This window comes from Chiroxiphia lanceolata, chromosome 2 (genome assembly GCF_009829145.1).
Source record: "Chiroxiphia lanceolata isolate bChiLan1 chromosome 2, bChiLan1.pri, whole genome shotgun sequence".
Taxonomy (NCBI): Eukaryota; Metazoa; Chordata; class Aves; order Passeriformes; family Pipridae; genus Chiroxiphia; species Chiroxiphia lanceolata.
Genome location: NC_045638.1, coordinates 63787999 through 63809868, shown reverse-complemented (window position 1 = coordinate 63809868; position 21870 = coordinate 63787999). Strand labels below are relative to the sequence as shown.

The following is a 21870-nucleotide window of genomic DNA, read 5'->3' as shown; positions in this document are numbered from 1 at the left end:
TGAACAAAATAGCAGTTATAGGTGTGACTGAGGTCTGTTCAAAAGCCTGTTGGGATGTTATGTGATTTCATTGCCCTTTATCAAATAATGTCATTAAATAAGAACCTTTAGCCAGCATGGTGTCCTGTAGCCTAGCTTCTTTTTCATCATAAACATTACAAAGCTACTCCTGAAATTTCAAATATCTAGGCTTAGTGCAGCACTGCCGCAGAGCATGCAATGTCATTGCATTATGGAGGAACAGGATGTTATTCCTGTAGGGCTTCAAGGTATACCTGAGGGAATTTATTTTTACTGACCTTGGGTTTATGATTCAATTGACTTTATATATGATGCTATCTTGGATACTCAGCTCATCTGGGCAGTTCTTGTATTCTTGGGAAGCAGACAAGGCTTCTCCCACAGCATCTGGCTGTCCTGACAGAGTGTGACAGAATGATAGATGCAAGAACCTGTAAATCTGTGTCTTGTATCATTTGTTCTTAGATATGTTGTAGCCTCTACCTTGAAACTGCACATAGCAGACTTGGCTGATGCTTCTGTCTCTCTGCATTTTCTGCATTAATATCAGGCTAGGGATTTCATGTTCCTGCTAAGTTGCTGTAGTTATGCACTGCAAGGCTGCTCTGGATAAGAAATCAGCAATGTATTTGTCAGTCTCTCTCATGCTTATACTTTGCAGTTTCAGTAGCATACACTAAAGGCTTTCTGTGACTGACAGTGTTTTTTAAAAAACACTCCCAAGTGATTTATGGGTACTTCCTACTGGAATAGGTTTTCTTTCTTTGACTATATTGTTCAAACCTTTAGCATGCAAAAACAGTTACAAGAAATTGCTTTTATATTTTGACTTATTTGGATTTGGGTGATGTTAGTAATCCCAGACTTAACAACTTCAGATGGTCTCTTCTGTAAGAGTACTGCCCTGTGTCCCATCTCACTGGCATCCAGTGACAGCAGTTTCTTTGTTCACATCCCTGTATTGACACACTAAATGGTTATGTTTTATTGAACTATTTGTCATATGACATCTTTCAGCCGTAGCTTCAAAGATTTGCACACACAGGTTGTTTTCCCCTCCCAATAAATGCATTTTGTAATTACTAGTAGCGTTTGAGTAATTAGTATCTCAAGTAAAGGCATTTCTCACTTTGTATTTACTTTCTTAGATTGCAGGGTGTCGGGAAAAAAAGGACGGTTTTATGTGACCTGTGCTGCACTGAGCATTGTTCATCATGAAGTCCTCTTGTACTTATGCAGTTTGTGACTGATTTCTTTGATTCTTGTGTCACAAAAAGGAACTTACGACTGGGGTCTGCTATACGCTCTACAATAGTGTGTCTGTCTAATATCAGCTATGATATATTCGGATTAATTTTCATTCTGGGGAACATCAGCAGACAATTTGGATACACTTCTGCTGTGCAGAATGTGGTGAGGTAGCCACTTCTGCTATTCAGGAATACTTGCCAATATCTATCTTTTGCATTTTAGAGTTTGGCACTAGGTCTTTTTCCTGTAATTTTTAATTTTTGCTTTTGCCAAGACAGGCAATATATCATGACTCTAGACTTTTGGCAGTGAGCACATTTCGTGTTTTATTCAAATAGTTTGAGTCTACACAAACATGCATTTTGCCTGACATTTCAATATCTACCACATTTCTTTGCCAATACTTTCTCTGACTTTCACAAAGATGTCTTTATCTATCACATTCTTATTTGCTCCTCTTCTTTGTATATTTTTTTTTTCTTCTAATGCACTGGACATTTTGAAAGGCAGATGCTGTTTCAACACTGTTTCAGCTATCTTTATATGTAACATAGAAGAAGCCATTTCAGCTTTTCTGAAACATCATGCTAACCTTTAGCGAACAAGTACCACAGTGGGTTTGCCTGCTCCATGTGTTTGGGGTTTCTTTGTTTTTAAATTTTGATTAGACTGTGAATCACTGCTCTCTGTCTGAACTCTAGCAAATTTTTTAATTAACTCTTTTTATCTGAAAACATTGTTCCTCTGTTAAACAAGATGCTTGAAATTCCAACATTAATAGTTTTCTTTGGTTTTGTGCTTCCAGTTGTTATTGAAAATATCACCATAAAATTTAAAATAGGTTAGCTTGACTGCAGGCTCTTTTGCTTATGTAATGCTAAGGAAATCTTCATGTAGAGAACTTGCTATCTGCCCTTAAATTGCCTCTGTTTTCTATGATCTTGTTTTTGCAGTTGATGATAGTCGACATTATGTAAACCATTTATTTTTCCTAATTTCCATTGCATTACTGTGATAAATATGCAAAAAAAAAAAAATCCTTTGTATCAATACTTACTTTTTTGACTTAGGAGACTGATTTCTCTTTATGACAACAGTTGTATATGTCATCATATGCAAAGCATTTCCACCACTGAGCTTTCAAGTCTTCCTTATAGTCTTAATACTTCTATGAGTTATATTTGTTTGATTATTTGGGAAGGTTTTGGTGTTTCTTCCTTATTTCTATGATTTCTCCATGCATATCAGTAAATTACTCATCTGTCTGCTCCACTAAAGCTCTGCATGCAGTTGTACTTAGTCTTTGGATTACATGTACCTGTTGCTTTCTGTAGAGCCTCTTTGGGATTCCTGAGCATTTACATTTCAGCTGCTCTCTTTCATCTCTATTACTGGTTTATCATAGGTTAAGTAATCTTCTTGTGTTGAGTTGACCCCACCTGGCACCAGCCAGGCATTCACTCACTCTCAATCTCAATGGGATAGGGGTGAGAAACAGAGAGCAAAAAACCATGTGGGTCAAGGTAAACACAATTTAATAAATGAGGGGAAAAAACCCAAGGAAAACATGAGGTGATGCAAAGGCAATTACTCACTACCTCCCACCAGGAATTTGATACCCAGTTAGTCTCTGAGCAATGGCTACACTGGAAAAACTCCCTTCCTCCACAGTTTTATTGCTGAACACGACATTGTATGGTTTAAGTTCTTGGTCAGTTTTGACCAGCTGTGTGCTGCTCCAGCTTCTTGCCCACACACCACCTCACTTGCTGTGGAGGTGTCAGAGTGAGAAACAGAGGAGATCTTGACATTGTGCAAGCACTTTTCAACAACAGATAAAACACTGGTGTTCTATTGACACTCTTTTTGTCACAAATCTAAAACACGGAACTCTATGGGCTGTTATGAGGATAATTAACTCCATCCCAACCAGACCCAGGCCATTCCTAAAATCTCTGAATCACATACCAGCCATCTTGTGAAATTTAGCGACATATTTTTTTATCAGTCTTCATTTTAAATTACTGAGAAAATTCTCGTGTCATTTCTGAGACCACATAAACTTTCTCAGAGAATTTGTTTGATTGTTTAGGATTTTCACTGAGATACGTAAGTCCCATTAGGTCTTGGACGATGCATTGCAATTTATGGAACATCATCTTGGGCTTTTCTACACGGAGCAGTATACCAATGCTTCACAAATTCAGGCCCTGATGAATCTGTCTGTTGCACTGTCATTCCAATTTGGGAATGACATTTCCTCCCCTGCTTCTCCATGCTCTTACTTTCGTTTGAAAAAAATCTGAATTTGCAGGAGGGCCATGGTTTGCTTCAGTTTTGTCTTTCAGCTTGAGCAATCAAGGGAAAGGACAAAGTGGCATAGTCTTGGCTTCCAATCTTGAGACAGTTTTAGTTTGCATTCCTTTTAAATCGATTACCTTGCAGATTTTCCATTGTGAGCTAAAGATTGCTTACTTAGTCATGCAATGCTCTTCTCATGCTCATCTCCTTATGCAGCTGAATTGTGACCTTTTATTTCTTGTAGGGTTTTTTGTTTGTTTGTTTTTGTTTTTCTTTCTTTCTTTTTTTCTGATTCTTTTTGTTTCAAATTTTACATTTCTATCGAAATTAATTTCTTGTACGAAGTGATCAAGGGGTAGACAGAGAGGAGGCAGGGAGTGGTAGTGGAGGGTACAGAGGAGCAGAGCAGAAAGACAATGATGCCCCCAGATCTTATTTCTTTACTTCAGTTGTTGTTTGTTATCAATAACCTCCTGGAATAATAACTCTGTAAGGTCCTACTGATCACAGTATAGGGCTACCCTGTCAGAACGTTGTCTCAGCAAAAAGAAATATGAATCCAAGATCTGAATTCAAGGGTAACAATAATTTAATAATCTGGACCAATATGGATCTGAATTCAACAAAAATTGGGTAATCTGGATAATGAATTTATCTGGATCTGGATTCAATAATAATAATAATAATAATGATAACAACAGTAACAACAATAATTCAATATCTACTATGGCTTGCTGGTCTTGCAGCTTGCAGCCCCTGTCTATGCATTAACAGTAGTTAATGTTACTGTATTACAGAAGTGTTGAAAGTTTTCATTAGTGCTTGTAAATAGCATTAATATGCTTGTCTGAAATGTGTACAGAAGTTGTAAAGAAGCAAACAATTTTTTTCCATGCATTTTTAAAGCTCAGATATCTGTGTTAAGACAAAATGTTCTTTGTACTAAACCATACGATGAAAGTTTGAATATTTTTATTGGAAAAGTAAATGCACTGGATACTGAGACCTATCAAGAAGCAGCCTTGTATACGATGTGACTGCATTACAAAAAACTTTAATATTCAGGTTTCTTACCTGTGTATGGTGTAGGATACTGATTGTAGATTATTTTGTGATGATAGACTGCAACTGCTCTGAAGGAAGTAGTTTGATGTATGATATTGATACACTGCATATTAAAACTCCTGTAGTTTCTCCTCAATAATAACAGATTAGAATTATTATGATCTATTGCTCTCAAAAATCTGAAGATTCCTTTGTTTGTTTCCATTTAACAACATACAAACCACAGAAGCATAGGTAAAAGAAAATCTGTAACCTGGGAAAATATATAAACTAAGAAATTCACATTTTAGGCTTCAAAACTATTGCTTCAGAAAGTATGTATTGTTTTCACCGTCCTGGGAAACAACAGTGAGGCAGAGCTTTTGTAATGACATACATATGATTCTTTTAGTGCAAGGAACAGCAAGTGCAGAAGTGAAAGGTAAAATTCTGTCCCATTCCTGATGACGTTTTAGAGAGAGGAAAAAGCACCTATGAGATTTTAATTTTTTGTGACCTTCCTGCTACTTATGTGCTATCTTTTATCTTTCAAAAATACAAGAAGTAAGTCAAAAGGGCATTGCAGAGTGCAGTGCAAGTGTCCTGTTGAATTCTTGGTGACTGAGGTCAGACAGTACTCTGTATAGGGTTATGTGATGGGGTTGCAGAACAGGAATGCTGTAGGCAGGAAATAAAAGCTGTGGAGGGGAAATGCTGTAAGGGTCTTGCGTGAGGTGCTGCAATGGCTTATGTTAGGTGTCAATGCAGACTGAACATGCCTGAGGCTAGAAAACTCAATCCAAAAAAAAAAAAAAAAGGAGGCATAATGTTAAGCTTTACAATGCCTAACTTTTATGCCCCAGACCCTGGATTGCAGTCCAGGATTCTCTAAGGCATCTGCACTCTGTGCAGTGTGCAGGAAGAGACAAATACCTGAAGAATGTATTCACAGTAAATAGCATAGTGTGCAGGTACTGTTTAGAGGCAATCCATAAGGAAACGTGGAAGAAAGGGATGGTTCTGAATGCCTCCCTATTTCTAAAGTGCAGGCATGTAGATACTGTGTTTTTCCCAGTTAAAGCTATAAAGCAAGCAAGAAAAAAATTTAAGCATAGATTTTTACCTTTTTTCTATATGCATTGTACTTTTCAGAGAAATCATCAATTGTGTTCTGTATAGAAAGGCTACCAGTTGAAGATATAATCTGTCAACTGCTTTACACTCCAAGAAAAGTGGGTTAGGGTTCATGTGTGTGGTAGTCTCAAGTCAAAAAATACAAGGAAACTATTATATGGTGCAGCATATGACAGTGACTGGAGAGCACACTCAAGATTGCTCACAGGGTCAAGTATAAAAACAACCAACATTTCTACATGTGGGTCTGGCTGAGCTGGAATTTATTTCCCCATAGTAGCTGTCACAGTGCCGTGCTCTGCATTGGTAGCCAGAGGAGTGTTGATAACACACCTATATTTTGGCTACTGCTGAGCACAGCACTGTAACATTCCTTCTTCAGTTGAGGGTGAGATCCTGGGAGAGGACACAAGTAGACCAGCTGACCCACCCTGATCAAGGGGATGTTCTATATTATATGACATCAACCCAGATGTAAAAGCTGAGGCAAGGAGCAGGACCAGAGGCATTCACTGTCTCTGATGGCTGCCTGCTGACAACCGTCATACCTGCTGGAGCCCTGCTTCTCAGAGAAGTGGCCGACCATCACTGCTGATGGGAAGTAGAGATTAACTGCTGGCTTCTACTTTGTGTGCACGCACGCTGCTTTTGATTTCTTTTTCGTATCAATATAAACTTCCTTATCACAACCCACGATTTGTGTTGTTTTCTTTTCCTACCTTACTCTCTCCCCTGTCTGGCTGGGAAGGGGAGGGATAGTGGCTGGGTGGGCACCTGGCATTCAGCCAAGGTGAACTCACCACACTGGCTTTGGAGATACCCTTCACTAGAGCTCATCTAATTGGTGTGCCATCCTGAAGAGCAGAGATGTGCCAAGGAATGAGCTCAGATACCCAAAGCAGTGCTGCAAATGACAGCTGTGACCAAGCTAGCAATCCCAACTTCTCAGCAGAGCTAGCTGGTTTTAAAATATGTTCTGTTGGTCTATACCCCTTCTTACTCAGGAGATAACAGTGATAGGTTATTCCAGGGTTTACATATCACACTCCATTGCTTGTTGTAGACATGCCTGAAATGTCTTGATTTGCTATTGATTACTTCATTAGACTAGTCTTTATTTTCTTACTGACATTATTGAAAGTTGTTCAGTGTCTCAGAGGAAAATGCCACCTATGCTTTTTTTTGTTGTTTGTTGGGCTAGCTGGTATCTTGAAAGTGACATAAACATACATAAAGATTGTATCTATTTAGACAGATGTGTGCACTTCTGTCATAAATACATGAACATGTGTAATCTGTGTGAGTTTTAAGTTTGCAGTCATGAAAGTATACACGTGCTCATTTCAATAATATTACCTTCCCCCATACTCGTTAAATACATCATTTCAGGTTTGACACAGTTGGAAATTAAACTTTGTTGGGTAAATCAAAACAGACTTTCATTAAGGCTTCAGCTGTACCCATTGTTTGGTGATGGACTAGGTAAGGTCTTGCAATGTTAACCCTACAGAATCCATTATAAAAACATTATCCACAATCTTTAATCACAGCTGAAATAGCAACAACAAGATAATGTGTTGGGATTTATTTTTGTAGAGAGGAACTTTTTCAATTTTCTGATGATTATGTTATTGACTTGCCTTTATTTTTGTTTAAAATCTGATGGAGCCTTGGGAAGCAGTGTCTGTAGTACTGATGGAGAGCTATGAATAGTGTTTCTTTGTATGGGGGCCTTCACTTTCCTGGTATTTTTGAAAGATAGGCTCTTGATCACACTAGCAGGGATCTGCTGATTTATACCTTTAGGCTCAGCTCCAGATAGAGTCAGTCTACATTCTATAGGCTGTATAAAAACATGCCATTACATTTTCATGTGCTGAGAAATTCTGTGAAGAAGAATACCTATTATTAAAAGGACTGAAGTAATATTACTTCTAAAATCTCAGTCCGTAGGCTAGGCATGTTTTTTGTGATGCATATAGTCCCATCAATGATCCTGCAGTTAGTACCCACATTTTTACTTAATTATGCACTGCATATTGTTGTTCACACCCCCAAATACTGTGTCAGTCTATCAGTCTCTCTGTGTTTGTAAAGTTATGAAACTCAGGGTGAAAGGTTTCATACAAAAGCAGCCTCTCTATTTTAGAGTACCGAAAGGGGATTTAGAAAGAGTCTTTCATTAGCTGACTCATACTCACACTGTTGACCAATGGCCTCTAAGTTTTCCTTCCATAATGAAACAGCTAATATTCTGCTAATATTTCTGCTAGTATTTTTGCTGAAATACTGGAATATCAGGAAGCATTATCTGCTGAGTGCTAATGCTGAGGTATTCATGAAGTACATACTGGTCATCTTAAAACGGGGTGGTCAGCAGAGAGTTGCTTCACTTGTGTTGTAGTTAAAATTATGTCTATAGTACTTCAGCTTGAGTAATGTAACTCTCATTACATGATGTGAGCATCTGAAAAGTATAATGGCTACATATTCCCTCCCCACTTAAATAAAAGAAGGATCATCATGAAAAGCTCAGACTGTTTATTTTCTTTTAGTTTTGTGGTTAAATAACAACACTGGAAAAATTGCATTTGGTTTCATTCTAAGGAAAATGTTTTGGTCTGAGAAAAATTTCTTTTAATGAAAAAAAATAATTTATATCGTGAAAATTAACCTCTTTGTCTTTTCCAGAGTTTTTATAAAATCAACTTTTTTAATGCAATTTCCATTTAAAAATACATTCAAGTGTCTTAATTTTTCTAAATCCAACATATTCATTTGAGCAATACTTATGTGTAGTTTAAATTTCCTTATAACTTCATTTTTCATCTTAATTTTTTTGCCTTACAGGATTTGCTCAATCATAATTTGTACTTGCAAGTTTCTCTGGAGATATGAAAGTGCTGTTGGCAAAAACCAGTTATCCTGTTCATATAGATAGTGTGATCTCTTATTTGACTTATTCTGATGAAATTGTTCCCTTGCTGAAAGCATGTAAGACAAGATGGCAGACAGCATTCCTTATTTCCCTCTTCTCAGAAAAGTTGAAAAAGTTTCACCCATTCTATCATCCTGTCTGATGAACAACAATTAATTGGAAAACTATTTAGGTGCAAGAGATGTTATGTGCTGGATTCATTTAACTTTTACATTAATTGTTGGCAACTTGCCATTCTTATCACTTCTTTATTTGAATTTGCCCTTACATCCTTATGCAATTTTTTTTTTTAATATAAGTTTCTTACATGAAAGACAGTTTTGTTTTCAGTTTTTTATAATTAATTCTCATAAAAAAATAAATTGTCAAGATGTAATGATCTCATGCTTCACTGATGTTATCTTTCAACTTAATTATGCTGTAAGATGATCAGGGGCTGATTTCACAAGCTTTCTGAGATTGAGCTATATATTCAGACAACAATTCCAACAACTGGTGAAAAAAGCCTTGTCTAAACTTTTAAAAGGAAAGACAGTTAAAAGTGGGATGTAACACCTCTAGATCTAGAGGTTGCAAATTGCTTGCCCTCGTGTATGGCTATGTCAAACTCCTCTGCAAGTTTTTTTGTTGTCTGTAACCAAAATCCTAACATCCATATTTAGATGCTGCTGTGTTAAACATAGTATATTTGGCAGGAATGGGTACAATATATATAACCATGTAGTCAGCTGTAATATCCATTTGCAAAGCTGGCTGAGGGAAATAAAACCATAAGCATAGGAGCAATGAATTTCTTCAGTTAACATAAAGAAAATCTGTGCCTGATTTGTGCTCTACATGCAGTTCCTCTTGTCACAAACGTGAGTTCTTTATCTAGCTTGGCTTTTGTTCTTGCTGTATGAGGTAAACACTGATATTTACCTTACAGATATTGTTTCCAAACATTGTCTTCTGTTTTGGTAGTCCTAAATGGTCTTACTGTACATTTTTCAACATTTTTTCATATATTACTCCCGAGTTCACCATGTGTGGTATCTTTAAAGAATTTCACATAAACCTGAGAGCTCTGGCTTCAGATAAGACTAGCGACAGGTGATGATCATTCCTATCTCAAGAGCTGGGACTACTTTGTGCCACAATTATTCTGAGAATCATGATTTCCATACTTTTCTAGGCTACTTGTTAAAAATTCAGTTTGATGTACCAATATCTCTCACTTTAATCTGTTCTACCTCACTCCTGTTAAATGCTCCAGCAAGAGAGTTTGCAGCTCTCGAATCTTTCCTAGACTTGTGTTTGATTTGCAGATCTGATAACTGTAATAAAAAAAATACATTTTTTATTTTTAGGGAATGAGATCCACTTGTTCCAGCTTAATCATTTAACCAGCAACTACATTTTATCAGCTAATGAACTGGTTTTCTAAAAATGAATGCTTCACTTCCCTGAAGTCACTAAAAAACAGTGAAGAGAAAACAGTAGCTGTGAACGCCTCCAGAGGGAGATCCTGTCTGCTGGAGTTTCACATGCCTAAGTTTTAACAGTATATGTTAAAACAAACAACTTATTTTCAAATAGTGCTGGTTTCTTGCAGTTAAAGACATGAGCCATGCCATATCCTATTACTAAGAGTACACAGTCTCCTTCTCTGTCTCACTGTACTGACACGCAGGTTTCATTAACAGTTATGACTCATTGTCCGATGGGGACCAGACTGCCCTTACTGGACTGGGTGTGAATCTGGAGACAATTTCCTTTTCATTGCCAAGGCCTCTTTCGACTAGGTACTCTTTACTTAAAGTCTTTGAAAGTGTTTATGAAGATTTGCAAACATCTCTATTCAGCTTTCTTTTCACAGAGACACTCCTGTTCTCATTATAAATGTTCTTTCACGCTTTAGCATTTTGAGGACTCCTTGTATTTCTTCTCTGTCCTTTTGGGCTGGCATGATGATCAGCCTTAACCACATCAAAAGTACACTCATAACCTTTTCTGTCTTGCCATGTTTTCCAGTTTCATTAGTCTCAAGAATCTGCTTGCTTGATTGTTTTATTTGAAACAGTTGCTCTGTTTTTCTCCAAAGCTTTCCAGAGATATGGGTGATACTCTGTTGGCCTCTTTCTTTCTTTCTCCCCTTCTCCCTTGTGTTAACCCTGTCTTGGCTTTCTTTTTTCTTTTTGCAATTGCAAATTTCTATTCCAGACAAGAAGGAAGATTGTTAACACTTCACTCTCTTCTGCATGGTAGCTTGCTGGTTGCTCTACCTCTTTACTGATGGTGTTCTGGTAGCAAGTGGGTAGTAACCCCTTATTCTCTCTCTCAGTCTCATTTTTTGGTGGTCTTGTTTTGGGGTTTTTCTTGGTGCTACTTTTTGTTTTTAAGACAGGCACGAAGTTATCAGATGTCTTCTGATATCATGGAAATGGTTCAATGAAATTTTGACTTTGCTAAAAGTTAAATAATGTAAAATTGATGTAAAATTCTTGTGCCTTTTTTTCCTCCAGATCAAAACATAAACTTTCTCACTCTTAGAAATTTCTGTGCCATCAGAATCAAAAGACAAAGTAAATGGACTAAGGTAGGCTTTTTACTTAAAAAAATCTGCCAGAAATCTTTTTATATATATAGTACAAAATAATATTTGGATTGTCTAAATGCTTCAGTATTTCTCTTAAGGTTTTCTTTTTACTTTTCTAAAAGGCTCACTTAATTCTTTTTACCTATGTTTCAGTAAAAAACTTGTGGGTTCTTTTTCACTTCAATGACTACTGAGTGTACTCACTTGGTGGTCATTCTAGTAACTCTATGATCTTAGGGCAATGAGTTGGATTCATTCTTGACTGGTCTTTATTAATTTTGAGATTTTCTTTGTTCTTTGGAAGAGAATATAAACTTCTAAAATTGTTTTGGTCTCTCATACCTCTAATAAATGCAGTAATGTTGGGGTTCTGCATGAATTTTTTTAAAATATACTTTTAAATCTACATCTTTTATTCACTGGACAAAATTGACTTTCAGATCATTTAAGACAATTATAATCGATAGTTACGATACTTTATGTCACCAGATAGTTGAAACAACAGCACCCTCCACCCCAAATTCAGCCACCTGTCACTATCCAAAGCACTGAGAGCATGTTCATGTGCCCATATGGATGCAACAGTTTTGTTAGTTACTGTTTTTGAAGATGTGTGTATTTGTGTGAGAGAGATGCAATTCCACAGAAGCAGATAGCCAAGGCTGCAAGTAAGGATGGTGCTGAGAGTATGTTGTTTCCTTCTTGCTTTCTTTGAGGTAGTACAGCAAGTCTGTGTTTGGGATGCTGAAAGCTAACCTAGTGCTTTGCAAATTAACAACTGGGCCCTGTGCTAATAAGGGTTTTCTGTGATTTATTCCACAAATATAAACATTTTACTCCTAAATTGGAGATTTGCAGGTCTGTGTTCAGCCTAGAGACTCTTAATAATGTATTGCTTAAGTCTAGTTAGATGTGTAAAAAAGAGAACATGGAATGATGAGATATTGAAGTTGAAATATGACTTACCATAGCCTATACTAAAGTCTGTGTGGTACAGCATGCTGCCAGCACCCTCTTCTTCTCTCTTCTACTTACTGAGTAAAGGTGGTGCTATCCTCCCATGGTTGCTGATGTTATTGGCTTAAAAATACTTTTTACTGACTTCCCACTGGGAATTTCTCCTTTTTTTTTTTCATTAATGGGGTGCTTCCTTATAATTTTATTTTATTTGAGAGCTGTTCTGTAGAACTGTAGAAAACTGAAATTTATAAGACTCCAGTTTTCATAGATCTGTGCTTTCAGGCTTCAAAACTAATATTCAGCATTTTAAGAGGTAAGAAGCACCGACTGCCATACACATGGATGCCATTGCTTCTGATGGGAGAATATCATCACCAGTTGTATGAGGTTGATTTGCAAAGGCTGTCGTTAGTAACAGCATCTTATTTTTCTGTCCAGAATTTGCTGACAAACATCCTGCTTATGGAATTTAAGACATGAATAGTGCTGGCTTCTGAGGGAAGGAGCTGGCATTTGCTATACACACATAGACACTTTCCTACTTGTCTCTGCCAGTACACCATAATCTTGATTAGTGATACAGCCTGATATTCCAATCCTTCATGTCTCCTGAGTCCAGATTTCCAGCCATGCAAAACTGTGCCATATTTGGAGGTTCAGTGGTGTGTGACAAACAACTCATTTGAGACTAAAAGCTGTATTTGAATTTGGATCTTCCAAGGTAAAAGGCTAGTTCCCTTAGAATTTATGTTATGTAGCTCATTCATGACAAAGATTTTCTGCACCAGAAACACCTTGACAGGTGTTAGTACAAGACACCATAGTCACAATTAACAGAACAGCTTTATTAAATTTGACATTGACATCTATATTAATAATCCTTGGACTGGCATAAGAAAATCAGTCAGCTATATTTAATGGCTTACTTATATACATGCATATTTGTGTTTGGTGTCTCGCACCTACAGTCAATTTTCCTTGTCTAATGCCTTCTGTCACATCGGTATTGTAAAGCAGATGTTTATTATAAATTATACTTCTTTAATATATGAGTAGATAAAGATGCAAAGTGAGTTTATGACTTTCCAAGATTGCGTCTAACAAATTAAACTACATATTAGCATCAATGCTACAGATTCATTTACACATAAGATTACCTGAAGTGCAATATTGCATAACTGAATACTAAAACTCTTAAAGAAAAAAAAGTATTTAGAAACAGTTGAAGTATTGAAATATACCAAGTCTAAAGGAGACAACTTCCCTGTTATATTCAGTTCTTCTTCCCACTAATACTCTTGCTATCAACCTCTGCTGCTGTTACAAAACTTTACAAACTTAAAAAATAGTGCTCAAAAACTGTGATCTTTTAAGCAGTGATCTTTTACAAAATACTACATACTTCTTGTTATTTGCAAAATGAGAAAAAGTGTAATATGAATAAATCTGAAAAAAACAAGTTTTCATATGTGCCTTTTTCCGTAATTGCATGAAAAAAGTAGTCTTCTCTACTGACAGAGTGAAAATTTTCTGCATTGTTTCTTTTCTTAATATTCTTTCATTATTTATTCTTTATTTGGCATTATTTTGCACTCTCCATTGTTTGACTTCCTTTCTATTCTGGAAAAAAAGGAAATGTTTCAAATTGTTCAGTTTGTATGATATAGTAATTTGAAAATTAAAAAATCCCCTGTAGTAACTGTAATTCATTGTCATGATATGATTTAATATATAAATCTGTTAATTGCACTTTAACCCCCTTGCTGAGTTGGTGGCTTTGAGTCTAGCTATAGCAATATTGTAATTAAGTTTAACCCCTTTTCTTTCCTCCAGAGTTAATGCTTGCAAGTAGCTTAATACGTGTGAAAACAAATAGAATTATTTGGAAGGTGTTAGAAAGAAATGGAACTAAAACAGGAAAAAGAATATTCACAGTAATTTCAGAAATAAAGAGTAATATGAAGATGTTTTTAGAAAATGGTTTCACTTTTTTTCATTAGGAAAAGAGTAACATTCCTTGAGTTCATATATTTTGAAACCTATGAGGACACTAACAGATGTACCACAGATGGGGTGTTGAGCTGGGTGACCTTTCAGTCTCAAATTAAGGGGAAAAGACTACATGCTTCTTCTGACCCATTTAATGAAGATGAACTTAAATATTTGAGTTCTTTTTGAGTTGCTGTTTGACTTTTTAACTTTTTTAACTTTAAATTTGTTATTTCTTGGCTTTTAAATTCTAGGTTACATTACATATTGGGGACTCTGGTATTACTGCATCTCCTTAGTCTTTCTAGCTCTTTTTCTCCCTTGGTCTTGTTTTCTTTTTGGCTGGGATTTATATAACAAAATACAGATATCTACAGTGAAGGTGTACAATGTAGATGTCCATGTCTGAACTCCTATGACGCACCCTAGAGAAAGTAAGACACGACTGGAGCACAGTTGATCTCATCCTAATATAAACATTTAAAATAGGTCAGAAGAAACACCTCAAAAATGCCTATTCCTCTCTATTGACTGTAAAAAGTGAAAAGGATGAATAATAAAAAGGTATGTGTCTAATAGTAGAAGTCTAAAAGTAGTATAGGCATCTAAAAGGAAGTGACATGAAACCCATTTTGTTATCTACTGTCTTATGTAGTATTAGTTCCACGAATGGTGCTGATGCAAGCTCAATCTCTGCCATAGGGAAGGCTGCTCTTGCCAAGTATCACTTGGCTTTCTAGGGGTTGGATTTTTTAAAGGAGCTGCTGCATTTCCTTTTTGTGTAGGTGCAGGGAGGGATATCAGTATTGTCTAGTGATGAAGGAAGAGAACGAATACAGCTCAGTACATAATTTTTACTCAGGTTTTGAGAGAACAAATGCATTTGAACTGAACAAATTTTGGTGAGAATTTTTTCCTTTTTGCTTCGGCTCTCCACTTGGAAAGAAATAACCATTTTTGTACTAAAACTCAAGTGAGATGGGAACAATTAGGGACAGTAAAGTTGAGCTAGGATTTCTTTTTATTTTTAAGTCAGTTGTCCTTGTTCTCCTTGCACTCCTTTCTTTTTTTATCAGAGTAAAAGGGTTATAAGTCAACATTTTAAACAGATTTTCTTACCTTCTTAAGCCAATGCTACAGCTAGAAGGTTGAAGGTCTAAGCAATGTTATTTCTGACAGTACCTTTCCATGTCTTCATATGCCAGGTTTCTTTTCCAGTCCTAGCAAAAGTGATCTATTATTTAAGATGCTGTTTCTAAACAGCCCTCTTCTTGTAGCTTAGCTTGGGGCTAATTCATCAGGATTCTTAATGCACAGCAATTGTTCATGATATGTTCAATGTTGGTTATGCCTTCTACTTCCATTAGGGAATATAAACAACATTGTTTCATTTGGGCATAAAGGTGGGAACCTGTGAAATGCCCCAGTGGAACCAGACAACTGAAACAATAGCAGTCACCAGCAGGACATTTGAAATACTTACCACTGTGGAAGGATTTTCTTGGGTTTTGTGTTCCTAGGGATCTGAAACCTTGTGACAGAGAAGCAAAAGCTCAGAGAAAAGAGGAAAAAAACATGCCAACAAGGAAGGAACACACATGTTTTCAGTACCTGGTAACACAAAATAGAGAAAAAGTTGAAACAGTTATTTTTGAAGCTAAATGTTACCTACCAAGTTGAAGCAGTTAGCAAGGAAACTGCCTTGTCTAATTCATGTTGAGCTCAAGGAAGCTGTGCTGTATTCATTTCATTGTTGTCATAGGTTTACTTGTTCGAAAAATCCAAGTAGAAATTTTCCTTTCCCCTGTCCCGCTGTAAGAGAAGGATGTTGAACGAGGAGGGGAAAGGGATGATTGACTATACAAAAGAACTAGCTGGTAGACCTGCATTCCAGGCTAATAGCCCTTCCAAAACTGCAGGGAGGGGGGAGGAGTTTTTTCTCCTCCTTTCCTTGTAAATGGGGGCCACTTCACTTTTTGCCTTAACGGGGGCAAGGTGTGTGTTGAAAAAAGCTCTGAGGCAATTTTTGCTCTCAGCCTGATCATCTGTCTGTTTTCCGGCCACGGCTTGCCTGCGGTCTGCTCTGTCAACAGCTGGACCTGCTCGGTTTTCATCGGAGAGTTTTTGCTCGTTGAGGAAAGGGGGAGCCCTGCCTGTAGCCAGCCACAGATAGCGTGAGTTTCGTGGGAAAGAAACCGCCTTTCTTTCCCATTTTCCCCTTCCCCTCCTCGGTGGGGGGGAGATCTCCATTTTGGCTTCTCCCACGGTCTGGGGGCCCACATGCCAGAGCCCAACAGCGCTCCCTGCTGACCAACACTGAGCACTGCAGTGCTCCTCCAGTGATCCAACAGCGCTCCTGCCAACAGTGATTAGAATAACGCCAGAGGACAGAGAAGTATCAAACTGTTTTCTTTTTTGAAGGGGACTTTTGGGTACAGGACTATTGTTTAGTTGGTTTTGTGTTCTTTCGCTGCTTTCCCCCCCCCCCCCCAATATACATATATCCTTTAATAAGGGGTTGTTATTTTCTTTTTTTCCATACTTCCTTGATTGGAGCCTCTTAATTTCAGATTTACAATTGCTGAGAGAGAGGAATTTGGTCTATCTCATAACTCACCCTCCTTAGCAAAACATTTTCAGTCTCGTTAAACTGAGACAGTTGTAGATAGAGAAGATTGCATCAAACATATCTGAACAATCAATATGTTCCTATAACTGATCTTCCTTTCCCCAAAAGCAGTGTAAAATTATATTAATTGATCAAGTCAAATAATCTAATAGTACACAGGGGAGTAGAATAGTTGGCATTGCCCTAAGTGAACAGATTAAAACAGTAGTTAACAGCAAATACTGAGTTTTTGCCTCTTTATTCTCTCATTTTACCTCTTGAGAGGCCTGTGGGCTCTGCTGTCATTCCAATGTCTAACCACTCCCTAGCTGCGCTGGTGGCAATACATTATTTGTAGGTCAAAGGGACCCTCCACATGTGTTTTGGTGCACTAAACACGAGGGATTATATTTCATCATATTTTTTTTCCCTAGCTCTTGTTGACTTTGTTGGATTACCCCTGTATTCTTATCAGCACAAAACTTTGGGATTCTTCTTCATGGTATACCCTGCTGAGGGCAATAGATGCAAACATTTTGAATGTCAAACTCTTCATTATTGAAACACTTGAAAAGCCTCACTAGTAGGAAAGAAAACAGAAACACCTACATCCATTTTACTTATCTGTGTCATCAGCGACAGAGAAGAAAGACAAATATGTTTCCCCTCTATTACTGGCATCATTCAAGTCATAAAGCTTGAAGGAAAGCAAATACAAATAAATACATGAAACTTATTGAAATATTTAACTGTGGCTTTAGCCTAAGATACCAGCTGAATATGAGCCAGCAGTACTCCCAGGAGGCCAAGAATGCCAAAGGTATCCTGGCTTGTATCAGAAATAGTGTGGCCAGCAGGACAGCAATTGTCTCCCTGTACTCGGCACTGGTGAGGCCACATCTTGAATACTGATGCCTAAAAGACCGAGAAAAAAAAACTCCAGGCCCAATTAGGTAGGAGATAAGATAAGAAAGCAGAAAGCTTTAATGAGCCACCAGGCTCCAGGAATATAATTGTTGCATGTGTGCTTTCGACTCAGGTGTTACAATTTTATAATGATGCTCATCCAATCTCCATTTGTCCACCCCCTGGTTCTGCCCTGTTCCGCCCCTCGGCACACCCCTTTGGGAATTGAGTCTGGGGCAGTTTGGGACCCCTCTTTCATCATCTTCCTCTTCATCAGCATGTGCAGCCCTTGGAAGCCTTCCAAAGTTCTGGACCTGAAGGTCTTTGTGCCCATGTTTACATTCTTTGGGGTAGGTGTTAAGGTGCTTTCTGCAAATCTACATTGAAAAGAAGACTAAACAACTAACGGAGTTAACGGAATTTTGAGGGAGTGATAGGGAATGGGGAACAGTGTTGAGTAAATGTGTAAACTACTGTGCTAAAGGGTGAGGGATATAATACAGCTACTTTAAAATCTATAAAAATTAAAAAATCAAAAAATCTAAGGCAAAAATACTGTGTCCAGTTTTGAGCCCTTTATTACAAGAAAGACATTGAGGTGCTGGAGTGAGTCCAGAGAAGGGCAATGGATCTGGTGAAGGATCCAGAGAGTAAGTCCTATGATGAACAGCTGAGGGAGTTGGGGCTGTTTAGCCTGGAGAAAAGGAGACTGAGGGGAGACTATCACTCTCTACAACTACCTGAAAGGAGGTGGTAGCCAGACTCTTCTCCCAGGTAATAAGCAATAGGAAAAGAGGAAATGGCCTCAAGTTAATCCAGGGGAGATTTAGATTGGACATTAGGAAACATTTCTTCACTGAAAGGGATATCAACTGGAACAGGCTGCCCAGGGAATTGCTGCATCATGATCCCTGGAGGTATTTAAAAGATGTGTAGATGTGTCACTTAGGGACATGGTTCAGTGGTGGACTTGGCAGCATTAAGTTTATGGTTGAACTTGATGATCTTCCAACCTAAACAATTATATGATTCTATGTATTGCAATATGATTCAATATTAAACAATGCCAGGAAATACTTTGAAACATCCTATTTTTTATGACATACAGTGTTCCTTGAAGTCTGAAGTAGAATATCTGTATTATTCCATAGGAGCTAAGATAAATAACCTTTAAAGAATAATAATCTTTAAAAAATATTTCAAAAGTAAAAGTAAGGATTTAATTACTTCCTTTTTGATCTAAATCCAGAATATAATTTGACTAAAACTGAGTCACTGAGGAGTACATGTGTGAAAACCCTCATAGATCATCTTCTGTGTAGTGTGTGCACAAAAGCTGCTTCTATGTTATTAAACTCTTTAATTACTTTGGTTTTTTAGTTTTGGGGTTTTTTTAATTTTTTTTTTTATTTATTAGCAGAGCACTGTCTACAAACTATTGGGCAAACTGTTGTCTGCAACATGAAAAAATACAGCTGGTTAATATATCAACTGCACAAATATATGTATTATGAGACGAAAGAAAGTACTATGAGTGCAGAACTGTTACCACACTTCCCACAGTCTCATTCTCACTTGTTTCTCTGGTATACTTGTGTGGTTGGCTGGCAAGTCGCTTGATTACGTTGTGGGAAGTGTCTAAGTTCAAAGTTAGACTTGCATATCTGTTTTGCCTTTAGAGATTTTTGTCTTCCTTACCAGTCTTTTTCTTGTCTCTACTTTTTATTTTTTTGAAAAAAAAGTTATAGCTCTTTATTTCAAACAAATTTTTCATTTTGCATTCTGCTTTACATTTCCACCCAGAGGATTAGAAGATGGCTGAAATAGCTTGAAAATAAAGCCAAATATTAAGCTGAATTTTTGCTGTAGGTTTCTCAACTAAATAAAAAACCCCACCATCCACAGTTCACACAATTCTACTTGAAAGGCTTTTGTCATGAGTGTAGAGATGCATATGAATAAGCATATAGCACATAACTCATGCAGTAAACATTTAACTTCCTAGATGAAATGCCTATAGCATTTGGGTTAATGTAGCTTGTCAAGGTCTTCTGAGATCTTGTGTCATGCTTTTCATTTGCTCCAACTGGGCTCATGACTTACTTTCCAGTTATTCTGTTGTTTACATCACTTTTTTTCTGCATAGCTGCTAGTCAGTGAAACCACTTGTCCCATGGGGATACACATTTATTCTTTTCTTGAAATGTGTCCCATTTTATGTTTCAGCTCTTGAAATCAGCTCTTGAAATTCAGTTTATTTTTACATAAATGTTTTAGGTTGCAATTTTTTTACTTATTTTGTTGCCTCTTGAGTTCTACACAGTAATAGCAAATCAGTTTCTTTTATTTACGTGTTTATTTGGGGTTTTCTATTGCAATGGAGGAGTTAGAGGATGCTTAATTTTTTTTACACTGCATAGTTTAAGTACAAACTCTTCAAAGAGAATGTTTCTACTACAGTAGCAAAGCCTGGATTTGTGAGACATGTTTGGAAAGTAATTCTTGTACCTACATGTATTATGGGTAACCCCAGCCTGATGTCTCAGCTGAACTAATGGGAGCAGGGATAGTTGGGCTATAGCTGAAGAAGGCACAGGACAAAACAGCTTGGAAAATACAGCATTTTGTTATTGTGAGTCTCACTGTACTGACAGCCAGGGAGATGTGTATTCTGTCTGTCTATAAAGCCAAACAAGTAAGATGAAAATGCATAATTGTTGTACAGGAATATCACAACAACAACAACAACAAAACAACAACAACAACATCAACAACAACAATGCAATTAAACTCTTTGCTGGGTAAAATGCAGTAAATAAATCACAAATTTAAACTAACTACATTTATTTATGGTATTTTAGCTTTCACAATCTCATCTACTTTTAGTATCACAAAACCTCAATTCTTTTCATAAGATGTTTTAATAGAATTTATTATTGATAATTACTTTTAGATAGGAAATGCAACTCCCTTCTAGCCATCAAAACTACCCTCATGAGATCAAGCAACAAATAGGAATAAACCTTTGACTAAAAGTATAACCAAAAAAAAAATCTGTTTCTTTAATATCTTTATTTTTACTTTTAATATTCTCCGCCTTTCTAACTTGATTTTAATCTGCTTTCCAGGAGTGATCTCAGCAACATCACTGTGGTAGAACTCATGCAGATGGCTCGGACAGAACCCTGATAACTGGTCCCTCTTCATGCTTAATGACTGGTACTCAGTCTTGATCCTTCTTCCACTGTGACAGCAGAGTCCACTGATTTCAGGAGGTAGTTAGGCTGAGCTGCTAGTGAGCTGTCATATCAACCACTGATTTATTGTTAATGCTGTACTTTTTCTTTTCTCAGGTACAGCTTAGATTGGATCATCCTAATACATCCTAGTCTGGATGTGCTAGCTAAAGCCCATTGCAGCATTCACAGAAGCCTTCTGGATGGGAAAGGACCTACAGGTATGTTTGCACTGTGGCTGGTTTGAATGTTTAATTTTCATAGTTGCTTAGATGGCTCATAGTGTGTCTGAGAATCCTTAACTATTTATCCTTACAACATCTCTGAGAGCTAGGGAATTGCTTTTCCCCCTGTTTTACAGCTAGGGAGCTGAAATGCAAGCTCACTGGCTTGCCCAAGGTCACATAAGAAATCTGCAGTGCAGAAGGAAGCTGGCTAGAGCCCTAACCACCATGTGATCCTCCCTCTACCAGATATGAAGCAAGAGTAAGCTAAAACCTCAACGTCAGAGGGAGTTTTTCAGGATGCTTTGACATCATGTTGTATTTCTAACTGTTCTATTAGTTGAAGTTTTTCCTTTACATTTAACCTAGATGTTCTCTACTGCAATATAAGCCCATTAGCTCTTGTTCTGTCCTCACTGACTAATGAGAATAATTTGTCCCTATCCTCTTTATAGCAACTCGATGTATTTGTAGACATGTCATGCCTCACTTCAGTGTTCTTTTCTCTAGTCTGAACATGCCCAGTTCACTTAACCTTTTCCCATAGATCTTATTTTCCAAACCTTTCATCATTTATGTTGTTCTCCTCTGAACTCTTTCCAATTTGTCTGCCTTTTTGAAAAAGTTGTGCCCAAAACTGAATTCAGTAACCTGACCTAAATTAGAGGCCTAATCACTGT

General features: G+C 37.2%; 1 long non-coding RNA gene across 5 annotated transcripts in view; it reads right to left on the bottom strand.

Annotated features, from left to right (window-relative positions):
- Window positions 1-13127: 13127 nt before the first annotated feature.
- Window positions 13128-21870, bottom strand: part of LOC116783266 — a 46121-nt gene continuing 37378 nt past the window's right edge. The window contains exons 5-7 of one of the 5 annotated variants that reach the window (XR_004355587.1): window positions 17434-17521; window positions 15700-15827; window positions 13128-13847 (exon numbers count right to left, since the gene is read on the bottom strand). This is a non-coding gene — a long non-coding RNA (uncharacterized LOC116783266). Of the gene's footprint in view, window positions 13848-15397; window positions 15409-15699; window positions 15828-15888; window positions 16029-17433; window positions 17522-17965; window positions 18108-21870 lie in introns of those variants that run through there. The other 4 variants (XR_004355589.1, XR_004355588.1, XR_004355590.1 and 1 more) reach the window with 4 other exon arrangements.